The sequence below is a fragment of the Bubalus bubalis genome, chromosome 3 (genome assembly GCF_019923935.1).
Source record: "Bubalus bubalis isolate 160015118507 breed Murrah chromosome 3, NDDB_SH_1, whole genome shotgun sequence".
Classification (NCBI taxonomy): Eukaryota; Metazoa; Chordata; class Mammalia; order Artiodactyla; family Bovidae; genus Bubalus; species Bubalus bubalis.
Genome location: NC_059159.1, coordinates 155,527,196 through 155,547,274, shown reverse-complemented (window position 1 = coordinate 155,547,274; position 20,079 = coordinate 155,527,196). Strand labels below are relative to the sequence as shown.

The window sequence follows — 20,079 nt, the reverse complement described above, 5'->3', positions numbered from 1 at the left end:
TGGTAACACTTCTTCCCTTTTGTTCTCTAACATTCGGGGAGACACATGGTTTCTACTAATTTCTGGGAAACATTCCTTCTTCTTTATTCTTCCAGGACCCCTCCTCATTTTTCCTCTTCTAACTTTCCACTGCTAGGGTAATCAATCTGAGCATATGTTAGTCGCTCAGTTGTGTCTGACTCTTTGTGACCTCATGGACTATATCCCTCCAGGTTCCTCTGTCAATGGGATTCTCCAGGCAAGAATACGGGAGTGGGTTGCCATTTCACTTCTCCAGGGGATTTTCCTGACCCAGGCATTGCACCCAGGTATACCTGCATTGCAGGCAGATTCTTTACCATCTGGGCCACCAGGGAAGCCCAGGATAATCAATTCCTTCATTCAGAGTTCCCTAAAAGATTTGTTTTCCTGATTGAACCTAAATGATAGTGGAAATAAATCAGTATGTTGATTTTAAACTGTGTCAAGATCTTTAAAGGAGATAAAAGGTAAAATGGGGCTCTTCAGATATTGTTATCAAAGCCTTCTTAAAAGTGAGATGAGCTGGGGTCGCAAAGAGTCGGACACGACTGAACGACTGAACTGAACCGAACGGAAGGACACCTGAAGTGTGTTTCTTTGGATGATAACTAGTGATAGTTTGGATTAGAGAAATGGCAGTGGAGATGAAGTGGGTGGATTCAAGATGTATTTTCAAATACAATACAAAAAGAATCGTTCATGAAAGAATAAAAATTTGGGTAAGAGCAATAACAGATGATGTGGTAGGCTGAATGTGCATGCATGCTAAGTTGCTTCAGTCATGTCCCACTCTTTGAGACCCTATGGACTATAGCTCACTAGGTCCCTCTCTCTGTCCATTGGATTCCCCAGGCAAGAATACTGGAGTGGGTTGCCATGCCCTCCTCCAAGAGCTCTTCCTGACCCAGGGGGTTGAAGCCATTTCTCTTATATCTCCTGCATTGGCAGGTGGATTCTTTATCACTATCATCACCTGGGAAGCCTGGTAGGCTGAGTAATAGCCCCCAAACACACTCAGTTTCTAATCCTTAAAACCTGTGAAGGTTACTTTACTTGACAGAAGAGACTGCAAATATTATTAAGTTTAGCATCTTGAGGTGGAGAAGCTTAGGCTGAATTGCCTGGGTGGGGCCTAAATGGAATCGTATGTGTCCTTGTCAGAGGGAGATGTGTAGGGTAGAGAAGGAGACCACATGACAGAAGCCAGGGGAGGCAGAGTCAGGGAGAAGGAGGCAGAGTCAGGGAGAAGGTGCCAAACACTGGCATTCAGGATGGAGGACGGGTCCCAGGCCAGAGAATCAAGGCAGGCACTAGAAGCTGGAAAGGGAAAGGGAATGAGTTTCTCCCTTAGAGACCCTGGAAGAAATGCAGCCCTGCCAACACCTTGATTGTGGCTCAGCAAAATCCATTTTGGACTTCTGGCTTTTAGAACGATAAGAAAATTAATTTGTGTTGTTTTGAGGCACCACATTTGTGGCAATTTGTCGGAGCAGCCCTAGGAACCCAACACAGATGACTCCCAGAATTTCATTTTGAGCACAAGGTAAGTGTGATATCATTTAATAAAAATGAGAAATATTGGGAAATGAGCAAGCAGTTTTGAAGATTGGAAAGTATCAAGAAATATCAAGAGATCATTTTGAACCTGCAAGTCTTTAAATCTATGAGTAAACCAAATTGTAAATGATTAGTTGGCTGTTCAATATTTTCTACTTGGAATTGGCCAAATTTCCTGGGTTGACTGTGGGTTTTCTTCACATTTGGGAAATATTCAAGCTTATTTCTTCAAATATTTATTCTGCTCCATTATCTCTCTTCTCCTTTGCTGGGACTCCCATTCCAATATGTGAGACTTCTTGATATTATTTGACAAATCACTGAAGCCCTGTTATTTTTTTCCATTAAAAAAAAAAAATCTGTGCCTGAGTTTGGAAATTTATATTTACCTGTCTTCTATTTCACGGATACTTTTCTTCTGAAAATCCTTATTTTAATTTCAGATATTTTAGTTTTCAGCTCTTGGATAGCCATTTGGTTCAATTTTAGTTTCCATATATTTCTGAAATATCATATGTTTACTAATATCCATTTTTCCTATTAACCCTTTAATATAATATTCACTTTAATTATTAGCTAATTCCAATATCTGTGTATATTCTTATTGGCTAATTCTCATTTTGGATGCAGGTATCAGTTTCCTGCCTCTTTTCATTTCTAATAATTTTATTCTACACTGAATAATATTTTGTAGAGTTTGGATTCTGTAACATTCCTCTGAAAAAATGTTAGTTTTATTTTAGCAGGCAATTAAGCTGCCGGTGAACCAAATTGATTCTAATTTGGTTGATTTTGTTTTTAGTTTTGTTAGAGTGACGGTAGTTGCATTTTTACTCTCAATTCAGGGCATAGATGTTAGCCCTGGGAATCATCTCTACTACTGTTAGATGTGGTCCTTCTGAAGCACCAGTTACAAACCCTAGATTTGATTCCTCTAATTAGGTGGGATTTGAATTCCAAACTGTGTCTCCTCAACATTAGGAAGCTACTAAAATTCCTGTTCAGTGTTTCAGCCTTCCAACTGTTGTTTTCTGCTAAGTTCACTAGAATCTCACCATACACACATGCAGTTAAATTTTGAAAGAGTTCACACACAGATTGGGGGCCACACCTTCTGTGGTTTCATCCTTTCCTGCTCTTATCCCTCCTCATTAGTTTCTAGCAGCCCTGATCTTTGACCTCAGACTTCTCCTTTTGGCTTGAACTCTGTCTCCTGTGCACAGGGCAAACTGAGGAGCATTATCATGTGAAAAGCCAGTTAACTATGGATTTCATCCAGTGTGTCTCAATTTTGGGAAAGTATAATATCAGCTCTAGTTTCTGCCTGTTTTCAGTTGATATGAAGAGACATAGAAATATATTTGTCCAAAGTTTATAATTGTTACGGGCAGGAGACTTAATCCAATATAAATCACCATACTATCATCAGAATCCTGACAGTTGAATTGTTGAATCTTGATTTCAGAAAGGAATTCTGGAGCTAAAATAAAAATTCATATTTATCAATAGAAACATAATCTAGTAAAGTGCTTCTAATTATTGGTTTCACATTTGAGGAACCTATTTACCCATACTACCGCCAGACTATCTGATTCAAATAAATCAATTTCTGAAGGTGTCCTTAGTTGTTTAAGCTCCTCAGGTGATTAAAATGTGTACTTAGAGTTGAGAATCTCTGATCTTGAAGATCAAAGCAGTAAGAGAAGAAGTAGATTCAAATTTGAGCTTCAGTATCATTCAGTAAAGGCACTAAGGAGGAACAACCAGAGGAAAGTAGTATGAAAGCCAAGAAAGAAGAGTTTTTCTAATCAGGGAGAGATTAACAAATGTGTTAAATACTGCTCAGAGTTTAAGTTGACAGAAAAGCATTAATATTTTGCAACATGGTATTTGTTGGTGATTAACATGTCAAATCAAATGCAAGAGTTTTAATATTGTGATCAGAGTAGATAAGCAAGGTTGGGATATACATACCATTAATATGTCTCAGATGTGGATACAAAGAAAACCTTTCTGTTACTACTCTCATCCAGACGTCTTCTATTGTTGCATAGTCATGAAAGAAAAATTAAACTGCCCACCATAGCGCTCTCCCTTCCAGTTTGGAAGTCCCTTTCAAGTCAAGGAAGCCTCTTTGATATCCTTGCTGCTGCTAAGTCTCTTAGGTCGTGTCCAACTCTGTGCGACCCCATAGACGGCAGCCCACTAGGCTCCTCTGTCCCTGGGATTCTCCAGGCAAGAATACTGGAGTGGGTTGCCATTTCCTTCTCCAATGCATGAAAATGAAAAGTGAAAGTGAAGTCGCTCAGTCGTGCCCAACTCTTAGCGACCCCATGGACTGGAGACCACCAGGCTCCTCCGTCCATGGGATTTTCCAGGCAAGAGTACTGGAGTGGGGTGCCATTGCCTTCTCCCTTTGATATCCTTAGTCATGACCATAAATTGAATCAACTGTGTCTTTTTCCCTCTGTCTTTTTATGTTTGTGTGGTAGGGGCTGGAGAGACATTAAATTTCTGGGTTGCATGTGTGCTGTCTGGGATATTAGGGTTACAGCATGATGGATTTCCTATGAGTCTTCACTGGATTCCCTATATGCATCCAGCACCAACCAAATGGCTGGATAAGGTATTATGCTTGTCAGATTCCTTGTTCTTGTATCTGTTCTGAAGTCTGGGATCACAACTAGAATCTCTGACCTTGAAGTCTCCTGTATTCCCTCCTTCAGGCTTCCATATCATTTCATTATTCCTCATGGTACATCTGAAACAAGGCTAAAGTTTTAAAATAAGGACTTATTAAATATCAAACTTATGGTAATGATAAAGGGGATATAGCAAGTAATATGTAAGTTGTTAGTCCACAGAAAAATATTAAAGCGTATTTATGTTAGAGGTCCTAATTCAAGAAATCAAACTTAGATATCCATTAGAAGTTATTCCTCTTTTCTTTGTTCTGCCTTGATAATTCATCATTTCCTGGTGTTTTCCTGGAAACTGCTTGTTCCAAAAATGACTGTTTCTGATAATAGCCTTTTAGGGAGATCATCTCTTCATACAATCTATCAGAATGTAATAGTTATAATAGAATATAGTAATTCCAACACCCACAAAAGATGAACACTAAGCAAGTGGCTCATTTTCTTAAATTTCAAGTACAAAAATATTAAAGCATCAAATTAAACAAAGAACAAATTTATTTACATATGAAAAGCTTGAATATATGTTTGAAAGCAAAAGATAATTTTTTGTTGGAAATACAATTGAAATGAGAGATACACAAAATAATTTGAATAATTCATTAGTTTGAAAACACAATGCACATTTTTTTCCAAGGATTCAAAGAATGTAAACATTGTATCTTGCTTAAAGGAAACATATAGAGAATCTGGGACTGAAACTAAGTGACCTCAGTATTCACTGTTACTGAATGTGTACGTCTTGTTCCTATTTGTGAGGACTCTATTTGCAGGTGAACTTTTATAAGGCTGATAGATGTGGGTACTCCAGGTGCTAGTTATGGAGCTTAGAGAAACAATACAAGCTGTAGTTAACTACATGGCCCGAGGTCTACACATGAGAAAACTTCTAAAGTATGCATGTAGGGGTTAAGTGAATGACTGAAATAAAGAAGCAAGAAGAGAAACAAGTTCAAATAATTATGAATTATCTAGGAAGTTACTACCAAAACTGTAGTAGCATCATCAACATTATCTAGGAGCATGTTAGAAATGCAAACTCTCAGACCCTATCACAGACTGAATCAGAATTTGCCTTTAAATAAGACCTCTAAATGATCTGACACAGAGTTTGACAACTGGTCTAGGGTATAGCTGAAAACAAAGCAAAGCTTATTTATGTAGAGCCTAGGGTTATAACTTTCAATTCTTCTTTATAAAGCTAACTTGAATAAGATTATGATATCAAGGAGTGGGAAATAGAACTGGAGAGGGAAATTTTGTTTATTTTGGATATAAAAAAACTAATGCAATAATTTGGCCTCAGTGTGGCATGTAATGGTACAAGGTCAGAGGAAGTTATGGTAAATGTCTGTTGAGGGAATGCAAGTCACATAGGAATGAATTTACATTGATTCCCATTATGGAATGTTTGATCTGAAATACTTTTCCTCTGATGACAGTTAATGCTTCTCCTTTGTTAAGCTGGAAGGAAATGAAACTCACTGATTTGCCAAGGTCCAGGAATAGCAGTGATAGATCAAAATAAACATTAAATGCTAGTTCAAATATTTGTGTGTGACAGGGATTGGAATTGAAAGCACACTTGGTTGATTAGCTAGTGATAAAAACTCTTAAATCCTGAGTTTTATCACACCTAAAAAATGAGACCAGAATGAATTGAAAGTCTAATATTACAGCTCCTAAAGTCTTACCTTCAAAACAATAGTCAATATTAAAGATCAAAGTTAAATTGAAACTTGAAGTTGCTTCTGCCTACGTAGCTTTGCACAGTCTGACAATTTTCTTCCTCTGAATTGGCCAGGGTAAAAATGTATTTGCTTACAATTATGGTTTCTTGATTTCATATATTCTTTCAGTTCACTTCAGTTGCTCAGTGCTGTCTGACTCTTTGCGACCTGAGGGACTGCGGCACGCCAGGCTTCGCTATCCATCACCAACTCCCAGAGCCTACTCAAACTCATGTCAGTTGCGTTGGTGATGCCATCCAACCATCTCATCCTCTGTCATCCACTTCTCCTCCCATCTTCAATCTTTCCAAGCATCAGGGTCTTTTCAAATGAGTCCATTCTTGGCATCAGGTGGACAAAATATTGGCATTTCGGCTTCAGCATCAGTCGTTATATCCAATGAATATCCAGGACTGATTTCCTTTAGGATTGACCGGTTGGATCTCCCAGCAGTCCAAGGGACTCTCAAGAGTCTTCTCCAACATCACAGTTCAAAAACATTAGTTCTTTGAGGCTCAGGTTTCATTATAGTCCAACTCTCACATCCATACATGACTACTGGAAAAATCATAGCTTTGACTAGACAGACCTTTGTTGGTAATGTCTCTGCTTTTTAATATGCTGTCTGGGTTACTCATGACTTTTCTTCAAAGGAGCAAGTGTCTTTTAATTTCATGGCTGCAGTCACCATCTGCAGTGATTTTGGAGCCTAGAAAAATAAAATCTGCCACTGTTTCCACTGTTTCCCCACCTATTTGCCATGAAGTGATGGGACCAGATGCCATGATCTTAGTTTTCTGGATGCTGAGTTTTAAGCCAACTTTTTCACTTTCCTTTTTCACTTTCCTTTTTCACTTTCATCAAGAGGATCTTTAGTTCCTCTTCACTTTATGCCATAAAGGTGGTGTCATCTGCATATCTGAGGTTATTGATATTTCTCCCGGCAATCTTGATTTCAGCTTTTGCTTCATCCAGTCTGGCATTTTGTATGATGCACTCTGCATATAAGTTAAATAAACAGGGTGACAATATACAGCCTTGATATACTCCTTTCCTAATTTGGAACCCATCCATCATGTCCAGTTCTAACTCTTGCTTCTTGACCTGCATAGAGATGTCTCAGGAGGCAGGTCAGATGGTCTGGTATTCCCATATCTTGAAGGATTTTCCAGTTTGTTTTGATCCACACAGTCAAAGGCTTTGGCATAGTCAATAAAGCAGAATAGATGTTTTTCTGAACTCTCTTGCCTTTTCAATGATTCAGAAGATATTGTCAATTTGTTCTATAGTTCCTCTGTCTTTTCTAAATCCAACTGAACATCTGGAAGTTCATAGTTCATGTACTGTTGAAACCTGGCTTGGAGAATTTTGAGGATTACTTTGCTAGCATGTGAGATGAGTACATTTGTGTGGTAGTTTGAACATTATTTGGCATTGCCTTTCTTTGGTATTGGAATGAAAACTGACTTTTTCCAGTCCTGTGGCCACTGCTGAGTTTTCCAAATTTGCTGGCATATTGAGCACAGCACTTTTACAGCATCATCTTTTAGAACTTAAAATAGCTCAGCTGGAGTTCCATCCCCTCTGCTAGCTTTGTTCATAGTGATGCTTCCTAAGGCGCACTTGACTTCGCATTCCAGAATGTCTGGCTCTAGGTGAGTGATCACACCATCATGGCTTTCTAGGTCATGAATGCCGGGAGCCGGCATATTGCATATTGAGTGCATATTGCATATTGCATATGGAGTGCAGCACTTTCCACAGCATCATCTTTCAGGATCTGGAATAGCTCAACTGAAATTCTATCACTGCCGGAAGCCAGAGTGAGGAGCTCCACCCATGACAAAGGTCATGAGGAAGGAGGCTCGGCATACACAAAGGCGGGATCGAGCCTCAGGGGTGCCCCTGGAAATTCTCGAGCATCTACCCCCAAAACCAGAGTCTGCCTACTTTCTGCTTTGTGCTTTCACCTACATCTCTGACCTTACAGGGGGCTGTCCCCCACTACCTCTCTCTGAAAAAAGAGTTAGCTTACAGCTCCAGTTAATAATTCCTGGGTGTGACAGTGTTTTACCTACAAACTCCTTTGGAAATCCTCTAGCCTGCCTGAATAGGTTTTTCCGGCCACATGTGATTGTTCAGAGCCTCCCAACTGTGAGAGGCAGGAGATGTTCTAAACTGTCTAAACACAGATTCCTTTGAGTAGTTAAAAGATTGATTAGAAAATGTATTGGTGAAGGGCTTTTCACTTATTTGGCCAATGTTTGCTGCTAAGTCTCCATACTCCTTACCTACTGTGTCCTTGGCAGTGTATTGATTGATATAATGGGTGTATAGAAATGTAAAATGCAGCTTTGTCCAATGCTTTTTTGGAGGCTGGTGCCTGACTTTGGAATAATCACCTTTAGAGAAAAATAAGTTTCTTAAAATGTTAACAGGCCTCCTGGCCAGAAGATGATGTAATTCACCTGAACTTTTGCATATGATAACTTTGAAAGCCTGGCTTCGATTAGGACCAGGAACTGCTGTCCTTGCATGACTCCACCCATTCCCCCATTATCCTCTATGCACAACTTAAGGTATAAAAACTACTTTGGAAAATAAAGTGCGAGCCTTGTTCACTGAAACTTGGTCTCCCCATGTCACTCTCTCTCTCAAATTCTGGCTGAGTCTCCATCTGGAGCGCGGAACCCGCCATGCTTGCTAATTATGCCTGGGCTTCTAAGGTCCGACCGGGGAGGCCTCAGTGTCTCCTCTCCTTCGGGAGAATGGAAGGACGCCTACGGCCTACGTAAGCGGTGCAAACTTCTTGTCTTGAAGTTTTATTGGTCTCCCGCATAAACCAAGCTACTCAGCCTCTTTTCTCCACTGAATTTTCCTACTGAGCTATCCTCATTCTATTACTCTTTATATCTTTGATAAATATTTATAAATAAATAGGTCGCCTACACCGTCTCTCCTTCGAATACCCTGGATCAGCCGGGGCTGGACCCCGGCAATGAAGATCTTTTTTGTATAGTTTTTCTGTGTATTATTGCCACCTCTTCTTAATAGCTTCTGTTTCTGTTAGGTGCATATAATTTCTGTCCTTAATTGCACTCATCTTTGCATGAAATATTCCCTTGGTATCTCTAATTTTCTTGAAAAGATCTCTAATCTTTTCCATTCTATCTTCCTCTATTTCTTTGCATTGATCACTGAGGAAGGCTTTCTTATCTCTCTTTGCTATTCTTTGGAACTCTGCATTCAAATGGGTATATCTCTCCTTTTATTCCTTTGCCTTTCACTTCTCTTCTTTTCTCAGCTATTTGTAAGGCCTCCTCAGATAACCATTTTGCCTTGTTGTGTTTCTTTTTCTTGGGGATGCTCTTGATCACTGCCTCCTGTACAGTGTCATGAACCTTGGTCCATAGTTCATCAGGCACTCTATTAGATCTAATCCCTTGAATCTATTTTTCACTTCCACTGTATAATCATTGGGGATTTGATTTAGGTCATACCTAATGGTCTATTGGTTTTCCCTACTTTCTTCAATTTAAGTCTCAATTTGGCAATAAGGAGTTCATGATCTGAGCCACAGTCAGCTCCTGGTCATGTTTTTGCTGACTGTATAGAACTTCTCCATCTTTGGCTGCAAAGAATGTAATCAATCTGATTTTGGTACTGACCATCTGGTGATGTCCATGTGTACAGTCTTCTCTTGTGTTGTTGGAAGAGGGTGTTTGCTATGACCAGTGCATTCTCGTGGCAAAACTCTGTTAGCCTTTGACCTGCTTTGTTTTGTACTCCAAGGCTAAATTTATCTGTTACTCCAGGTATTTCTTGATTTCCTAATTTTGCATTCCAGTCTCCTATAATGAAGAGGACATCTTTTTTGGGTATTAGTTCTGGAAGGTATTGTAGATCTTCATAGAACTGTTCAACTTCAGCTTGTTCAGCATTACTGGTTGGGGCATAGACTTGGATTACTGTGATATTGAATGGTTTGCCTTGGAAATGAACAGAGATCATTCTGTCAATTTTGAGATTGCATCCAAGTACTGCATTTCAGACTGTTGTTAACTATGACAGCTACTCCATTTCGTCTCTTGCCCACAGGAGTAGATATAATGGTCATCTGAGTTAAATTCACCCTTTCCAGTTCATTTTAGTTCACTGATTCCTAAAATGGAAGAAATCACTCTTGCCATCTCCTGTTTGAGCACTTCCAATTTGCCTTGATTCATGGACCTAACATTCCAGGTTCCTATGCAATATTGCTCTTTACAGCATCAGACTTTACTTCCATCACCCATCACATATATTCTTTCATCAAACATCTATTAAACATCTTTCATGTACCAGATAATAAGCTAGATTCCTGGCATTATGAAGAAGAGGGGAGGCTGTTGGAAGGCTAGAGAGCCAGAGAATATAACTATACTGAAAATTATTTAATGTATATAAACTTTATAAAGGAAAAAATGATTAATACTGTCTCATTTGATAATTTCGGGAACCATGTTAAATAGGTATTAATCTGCTTTGCAAATGAAGAATCTGATCCTGAAGGAAGATTAGCAACTTACTCAGGATTTTAAAAGCAAGTGGTGGTTCTAAAATGAGATCCTGGGTTTTGTAACAGAATTCCAGACCTTCTGCCTAACTGGGCCATGACACATGACTATTCTAAGTAATAACATGTCCAGGAGTAACATTTTAGAATACTTCCGGATCCTCATTAATTAACTTTGAATGTGGTCCTGCTCAAAGATATATTAGCTGATTGATTGAGAATGTTTGGATAATGTAATAATTTGCTTTCTTGCTTTTCTTTGTCTATCTCCCTGAAATCTGGGGACTTGTTAAAAAATAACCACCTTCCAATTCTCAGGTAAAGATGGGCGAGTATTTGGATTCCATTGCTAGAAGTTTAAACTGTGCTTATTATGTTATTTAAGGATTATTTATAAGGCATGCACCTACCATGTACAAAGTGTTATATTGGGGGTTATGTGAAAGAACAACATTTCTGATAATCAAGTTGTCCAGAACTACCCCCAAATGAAGTAAATCAGAATCTCTGCTAGGTGTACCTGGGCATCAGTGGTTTTTAAATTTCCCCAGGTAATTTCAATGTGCATCTGAATAGGACTGACTCCAATGTAATGTAAAATGACTACAGCAAAGACAGCTAATTGCTCGTCACTACTTATCCTAGGCCAGGCAACATGCTAAACTCTTTATATGGACATTTAATGTTCACAACAATCCAATGAGGATAGTGTTAGTTACCATTATCTCCACTTTTTACGTGAGAGAAATGAGGCTTTCTCAGTGGTTCCATAGTATGTCCAAGATCAGTGGTGAACCTCAATTTCTGATTCCAGATTCTATGCCCTGCTGCTGCTGCTGCTGCTGCTAAGTCACTTCAGTCGTGTCTGACTCTGTGCGACCCCATAGACGGCAGCCCACCAGGCCCCGCTGTCCCTGGGATTCTCCAGGCAAGAACACTGGAGTGGGTTGCCATTGCCTTCTCCATTGTGTGTGAAAGTGAAAAATGAAAGTGAAGTCGCTCAGTCACGTCCAACTCATAGCGACCCCATGGACTGCAGCCTACCAGGCTCCTCCATCCATGGGATTTTCTAGGCAAGAGTACTGGAGTATTCTATGCCCTAGCCACTAGTTTATACTGATTTCCCTTAATAAAGCCAAATATAAGAGACATGTTTTGGGGGGCTATTTTATAAAAATTAAATTTGGAAGACAGTTGGGATAAATTTAATTCAGTACTCTAGTACATTATTCTTTGTCCAGTGAAGAAAAAATGAGTAGAAAAAGATGAAAAATTGATCCAAATGAGTGACTGCCTCTTGTTTTATTTCCTTTGAATTTGAGAGAAGGGTTTTGATGCAAATCTATGGATTAAAAAATATACCTAAGGGGCCTATGAGGATAGCATGGCCCACAGCTAGTATCTGGAATGAGCCCCCTGTAGCAGATCCCAAGGCAAATACACAGGAGAGCATCTGCTTCCAGCAGAGGGGGCAGAGCTTGTAGAGGATGGTGCTGACATATTTAAGATCATTCAAAAATCAAAATGGATTAACTGGCTCAGGCATCCAAAATGGAGATGTTGTTTCGGACATGTTCCTACATCACTGAGAACTTGAATTTTTTTCTGAACTGTATCAAACTCAAGAATACCACCAGTGATAGATTGGGAGTTTGGGATTGACATGTGCACACTGCTATATTTAAAATAAAATGCCTTTCCTTGAAAACCAAAAGAATACTACCAGCCAGTTTTCAAAATAATATCTGCTAGCAGCTGCTAGCTGCAACATGTAGTTTCAAAGTTTCCTCTACCCTTTGAAACTATGTAACCATTTTAGAGCCCAACCACTCCTTTCTTAACAAGTACTCTTAAACCTTGTTAGCTATGATTCTAATTCTTGACAAACAATTGATGTAACCTCACAGGGTTTTTGACAAACAATTGATGTAACCTCACAGGGTTTTTCGGAGAAGGCGATGGCACCCCACTCCAGTACTCTTGCCTGGAGAATCCACGGGCAGAGGAGCCTGGTAGGCTGCAGTCCATGGGGTCGCTAAGAGTTGGACAAGACTGAGTGACTTCACTTTCACTTTTCACTTTCATGCTTTGGAGAAGGAAATGGCAACCCGCTCCAGTGTTCTTGCCTGGAGAATCCCAGGGACGGTGGAGCCTGATGGGCTGCTGTCTATGGGGTCACACAGAGTCGGGCATGACTGAAGCGACTTAGCAGCAGCAGCAGCAGCACAGGGTTTTTGTTTCTTTTGGACCTTTATAAATTCCCCTCATTTTGAAATCTAGCGGAAAACAATTCAAGTGCTTCTTGAATCTATATTTCCCAGGCTGCAGTCCTAATAAACCCCGATCAGGTTTCTTTTTTTTGAAATTTTGTTTAATGATAGAGTGGGTGTATTCAGTGGGGTTCTGGAATATCAGAAAATTATGAGATCTGAGTTGCAGAGCCACACACATCTTCAAGTTTCATGTGCTGAGGAATTATCATTACATAAATATAGACTGCCTGCCTAATGTTTGTTTTATATGAAACCCTATAGCATATTAGTCACCATATATACATGGCTTAGAGCCAGAGCTAGGTTCAGTCTTGGTTCTAAAGTGGAATAATATTAATCTTACACAGGGTTATTGTGAGAATTACAAGAAACAGTGTGTGAAATATATATTTAGTCTTCATCCCCATTTCTGGCATGGAGTTCCTAAAACCCTTGGAATTTCCTAAGTGGTGATAACAATAAAAGTATCTTTCATTAGGTTAAAAAGGTGACTTTTGGAACTCTTCTAAAGATGAGGGCTGGTTGCCAGGGGAACTAATGTATGATTAGAGTGTGGAAACTTTCAGTCCCTCCCCCCGACTGCAGGGAAAGAGAAAGGGGGTAGAGATTGAGTGAGTCACCAATGGCCAATGGTTTGATTGATCCTACCCGTGTAATGAAGCCTCATAAAACCCAAAAAGGGGGGATCTGAAGAGCTCCTGGGTTGGTGAAGATGTGATTTGGGGTGAGCGGCATGCTCCAAGAGGTCTTAGAAGCTCAGCAAACTTTCCCCATACTTTACCCTATCCATCATTTCCATCTGACTGTTCCTGAGTTATGTTGATGTTGTTCAGTTGCTCCGCCATGTCCGACTCTTTGCAACCCAATGGACTGCAGCACTCCAGGCTTCCCTGTCCTTCACTATTTCCTGGAGTTTGCTCAAACTCATTTCCATCGAGTCAGTGATAACATCAAACCATCTCATCCTCTGTCATTCCCTTCTCCTCCTGCCTTCAATCTTTCCCAGCATCAGGGTCTTTTCTAATGAGTCAGCTCTTCACATAAGGTGGCCAAAGTATTGGAGTTTCAGCTTAAGCACCAGTCCTTCCAATGAATATTAAGGGTTGATTTCTTTTAGGATTGACTGGTTTGATCTCCTTGTTTTCCAAGGGACTCTCAGGAGTCTTCTCCAGCACCAGAGTTTGAAGGCATCAGTTATTCAATGCTCAGCCTTTTTTATTGTCCAACTCTCACATCCCTACATGACTACTGGGAAAACAATAGCTTTGACTATATGGACCTTTGTCGGTAAAGTAATGTCAGCTTTATAATATGCTATTTAGGTTTTTCATAGCTCTTCTTCCCAGGAGCAAGTGTCTTTAATTTCATGGCTGCAGTCACCATTTGCAGTGATTTTTGAGACCAAGAAAATAAAGTCTGTCACTGTTTCCACTGTTCCCCCATCTATTTGCCATGAAGTGATGGGATGCCATGATCTTTGTTTTTTGACTGTTGAGTTTTAAGCCAGCTTTTTTACTCTCCTCTTTCACCTTCATCAAGAGGCTTTTTAGTTCTTCTTCACTTTCTACCATTAGGATTGTGTTATCTGCACATCTGAGGTTTTTGATATTTCTCCTGGCAATCTTGATTCCAGCTTGTGCTTCATTCAAATAGCCTGGCATTTCACATGATGTACTCTGCATAGAAGTTAAAGTTAAATAAGGGTGAGAGTGTACAGCCTTGGTATACTCCTTTTCCAATTTTGAACCAGTCCATTGTTCTGTGTCAATTTCTAACTGTTGCCTCTTGAATGGCATACAGGTTTTGCAGGAGGCAGGTAAGGTGGTTTGGTATTCCCATCTTATTTGGTTTCAGAATTTTCCAGTTTGTTGTGATTCACACAGTCAAAAGCTTTAGCGTAGTCCATGAAACAAAAGTAGTTGTTTTTTCTGGAATTCACTTTTTCTGTGATCTAACAGATGTTGGCAATTTGATATCTGGTTCCTCTGCATTTTCTAAATCCAGCTTGTACATCTGGAAGTCCTTGGTTCATATACTGTTGAAGCCCAGCTTGAACGATTTTGAGCATTACCTTGCTAGCATGTGAAACGAGTGCAATTGCATGGTAGTTTGAACATTCCTTGGCATTGCCTTTCTTTGGGATGGGAATGAAAACTGACCTTTTCTATCCCAGTGTGTATCCTTGAAACACACCCATTCTTAAGGAACCAGTGATGGTGGGAGCCTGATCAGCCTTCAGAGGTCACCAACTATAGAACCAGACAGGGACTACAACACAGCTAAAGGAAGATGGGATCAGAGTCATTTTGTTAGATGTATTCTTGAAGGACTTAGGCAGGCGCGTTCTAAGCCTTTAAACTATGGCAAATTGGCAGATATAGAACCTTTCCTCAACTTTTGATTCTTACTTCCAAAGATCAGTGGATCATCAGAAAACCCCTTCTTGTATCTTTATGTGGCTCCTGTATTAGTTTTTAACAAGCCATATATAGTCACATATTTGGGAAGCCTGGACAACTAACTTAGGCAATGTGAATGCAGTTATGTGGGCAAAACACACACGGATTTTGCTTTCTGAATAAATTAGAGTGATTGAATAAATTAGACCTTTTATTATGCTGGAGTCAAATCAGTCAGCGAGAACTTTAAAAAAACAAGAATGCCACAGAAGAGCAAAATTGTCTCAATCTAAGAAAAGATTTCACCAGAGAATAAATAATAGTGAATTAATTTAAAAGAACAATATTAGCAAGATCACTTACAAAGAGAGGAAATTCAAATTTTAACACAAATATATATATTATTTAAGTGGAGAAATATAACTTCTGATCAGATATGCTTGACAAAATTAAATATTTAAACTCTTACATTTAAAAGATGTAGTTAGACATTCATACTTCTCACAAAGTCTCCTTTGTTTTACTAATTATTGACAAATATAGAAAAGGTCTCTTAATCAACATCAACAAGAAACAAATCATGTGCAGTTTCATCTTCCAAAAAGCAACTTTGCATCTGGCTAGAATCTTCATTTGTATTCCTGTGGTTATAAGATGTATATATATTTGTTGGACTTCCCTGGTGGCTCAGATGGTAAAGCATCTGTCTACAATGCAGGAGACCTGGGTTCCATCCCTGGGTTGGGAAGTTCCGCTGGAGAAGGAAATGGCAATCCACTCCAGTACTATAGCCTGGAAAATGCCATGGACAGAGGAGCCTGGTAGGCTACAGTCCATGGGGTCGCAAAGAGTCGGACACAACTGAGGGACTATATTTGTTACTTCAATTTCTTGTCTTCCTGAGGAGGAAATTTTCAACAGAGGGTTTGTATTCAAGTACATAAGTCCATGAATATGATTTAACACATATTTCAGAACTAAACTATGTCACCATAATTAAAATATCATAATTTTTTATTTCCACCGAGCTTATAGTCTAACAAGGACCAGTTGGACTGGCAGACCATCCCCTTAGGCCATTGTGAGAATTCCTTTTGATACTGTCCCCCAAAGTGTCTAATATGGGTCAGTAGAGAAATTAATTGAGTGACCCCCAAAGGCATACTCCAAATTAGAATGAATTATCCAAGTTTCTGTTTCCCCTTCTCCTACCTATTCTCTAGACAAGCTTGTACAAGATCTGTCAGCTAATAGCAGAGCCCAAATAACAGAAAGCCAACAATTAAAATGCCCCAATTACCCTGTGTACGAGACAGCAAAAGAGATACTGATGTATAGAACAGTTTTATGGACTCTGTGTGAGAGGGAGAGGGTGGGAAGATTTGGGAGAATGGCATTGAAACATGTATAATATCATGTATGAAATGAGTTGCCAGTCTAGGTTCAATGCATGATACTGGATGCTTGGGGCTGGTGCACTGGGACAACCCAGAGGGATGGTATAGAGAGGGAGGAGGGAGGAGGGTTCAGGATGGGGAACACATGTATACCTGTGGAGGATTCATTTTGATATTTGGCAAAACTAATACAATTTTGTAAAGTTTAAAAATAAATAAAATTTAAAAAAAATGCCCCAATTTTGCAACCAAATTTGCACATTTTAACTATATTAACCCTTCATGTTATTGTATAAAAATTGTTTTACCACAGTGATATTTTATAGCTGAAATTAAATCTTGTATCCCTTTTTACAGATAAATTAAAGTCCTAGATTATGCCTAAAAGCATTTTCTCTCTTGCATTTTCTTCTTATTTTAGTGAGCCTCGTTAAAGGAGAATTCATCTAAGTGTCTTGGTAGAGAAATGGAATTTTTTAATCAGTAGTGCCCTGATGAAGACTGCCTTCTTCCACTGCATGTAGTAGAGATTGTTAGCAACTCCACATGGACCTCTTTCAGCTAGAAAACTCTATGTTCTTGCAAAGTTCCAAAGGGACTCCAAGACACATAAGAATGCTATAGCACGGGTCCCACACTTATACTCCATGAATACCCAGGACCCATGTGGTGTTGGCCGCCCCTGAAATCTAAGCATGTCTCCATAAATAAAAGCATTTTCCAAGCAAAAGTGATGTCTCAAAACACAAAGGATGTTACAAGATAGAACTTCATTCTATTACAAATCATAGATAACTTCAAAATCTTTGTAATAGCTGGTACAACTAAGAAGGAAAAAAAAAAAAAAAAGAGGAAACTTTCTTGGATTATTTAGCTTTTCCAGGGTATTCATCAATTTCCTGAATCCAGTGCCTGTGAATTTAACCCTCACATATGAGAAATGTCTTGCTTAAAGCTAATTGTAACACTCTGCTTCTTATATTCTGAGAACAGTAAAACAAAAGAAAATAATAACAGTAAAACCCTCTGCCATGAATATATAAATTAGGAAAGGTTTATTAAAAATGTCCTTACCTTCTTAAATATATATATATATGAAAAGACTTCTCTTTTTTGTTACTACATTTTCTCCTTTGTATTTACCCCATTGATCTTAATTCATATTTCCCCTTTAGAGACCAGAGTTCTTGTAATCCCAAGTTTTTATTGAGTGTGGTCTCTAGGGCTGGAACTTCTTCTTTCTTATGAGCTGAGCATTTCAGGCTTACAACAAAGACTGGTCTAGTTTATGGCCTGGAATTTCCTACTTTCCCAAATTCTTCTCTCTCTCTCTCTCATTTTCCATCCTCAGAAGAACCACCATGTTCCTTAGCCATTTGCTGACATTTATGTTACTATGTTGGAGAAGACAATGGCAACCCACTCCAGTACTCTTGCCTGGAAAATCCCATGGACGAAGGAGCCTGGTGGGCTGCAGTCCATGGGGTCGCTAAGAGTCAGACACGACTGAGCGACTTCACTTTCACTTTTCACTTTCCTGCATTGGAGAAGGAAATGGCAACCCACACCAGTGTTCTTGCCTGGAGAATCCCAGGGATGCGGGAGCCTCGTGGGCTGACGTCTCTGGGGTCACACAGTCGGACACGACTGAAGTGACTTAGCAGCAGTAGCAGCAGATATTACTATGTACAAATGGTTGGAGCATCAGCCCCTAACTCTTGAATTCCTTAGACCTTGGTTGATCCCTCCCAGAAAAGATTTCTTCCTTAGTTCACATTCATTTCTACTAGAGAAATAGACTTATGAACTAGAGATGGAATTCCTTTTGCTTTGCAAACCCATATCTTTGAGCCCAGTACAAGCATTTACATATCCTCCTCCCTAAACATTGTTTTTCCTTGAATCCCCCTGCCTTCTGAAGCCTTCTGTATCCTAGTTGCAGCTGAAAGACTTCTTACATCTTTAATTTATTATCTACAGAATGAAATCTGACTCTATTGACTCTAGAAATCCATTTCTTTTTCACTTTGGTGTCTCTCAATACCCTTTTGAAAAGGCCAGTTGAGATTTTAACACTTTAATGTGCTTCTTAATTTGATCCATTTCTCCTTGCCTGCGTATAAAACTTATGTATGCTGAGTTGGAATGTCTTCTTTCCTTTCTTTTACTATTTCCCATAGCTCATGTTTTAACTACAAGATCAAAACCTTTTACAAGTGGATTTTCTTGCTCCTGAGTTTCTGATAGTTTTCTTATAAAATGCAAACAGTTTTCTGTTGCCAGCCTTCTTACCTGCTGATTCTTTAGCCTATTAGTGATTCTGAGAGTAGAGTTACTGTTTCCTTCTTAGCAATTGAATTTTTGATAAATAAATTATTTTTTCTCCTCAGTGCAAGGAGATAGTACAACTTTTGTATACTAGATTCCCATTTCTCCTTATATTTATTGATGGACTTTAGAAAAATAACTGTGCCAGAACTGGATCCCCCTAAATCTGTGCTATTATCAAGATTTTGTAATTAATAGGTTCCTTACAAGTTGGCTGGAGATAGAGTGGTTAAAAAAAAAAAAAAAAGACAAAAAGATACTGGCTTAAATACATCTGAAAGTAAAAGGTTTCTATCCCAATAATTTTGAAGTGAGCTTTCCATGATCTTGGAAACTAAAATGAACACCTAAATCAAAATAAGCAGAAGAGTGGCAAAGAATGTGTTCATGAAAACCCCTTTTCCCCTTTTGGGATCATAATTAGACTACATTTCCTAGCCTCCTCTTCAGCTAATGAAGTCTGATCCTTGGGATATGAGTGAAAGTGATGTATGCCACCCCCAGACCTGGCTCATAAAAGCCTTCAGGGTGACCCTCTACGTGCACTTCTCTTTCTTTGTTTATCTGCCATCCAAAGACAGGGTTCATCTGATGCCTCCAAGGACCTGGAAACAGTGGGCCACCCGATAGGATGAGCCTGGGTTCCTGAGAGACTCTGTGGAGCAGAGCATCCACCCTTCTCCATCCTATTGGACTTTGAGTTAATGGAGAATAAAATTCTGTTTTATTAATCCACTGAGATGTGGAAATTGTTTCATCAAATAGACCATTCTGAATAATACAATAAAATGAAGATTGGCATAATAACTTTTTTACATGGGCAAAGAATGGATTTATTCAGCATTTTCTGACTCAAAACTCAAGTAGCAGTGTCCTGAAATCAAAGCCACTCTAAGATAAAGTGAGGTTCCCAAACTCCCTTTATCTTTTATTTCCTTATTTATTAAAACAACTACTTGATGATAGCTCGATTCTATTTTCTTGGAAGATTTTATCCTTTTTCCTAGTTTACTGTATATAATGTATCTCATTTTAACTTTTTTTTGCTCTGCTGTACATGGAGGAGTGACCCAAGAAAAACTAAAGATATAAAATTGAATATCATAAAATGATGAAAACTCAG

General features: G+C 39.1%; 1 long non-coding RNA gene across 2 annotated transcripts in view; it reads left to right on the top strand.

Moving 5' to 3' along the window:
* The first annotated feature begins 1,023 nt into the window (after positions 1 to 1,023).
* The window catches only part of LOC123332439, a 79,996-nt gene continuing 60,940 nt past the window's right edge, over positions 1,024 to 20,079 (top strand). For both annotated transcript variants that reach the window (XR_006549231.2, XR_006549230.2), the window contains exon 1: positions 1,024 to 1,564. This is a non-coding gene — a long non-coding RNA (uncharacterized LOC123332439). The remainder of the gene's footprint in view (positions 1,565 to 20,079) is intronic.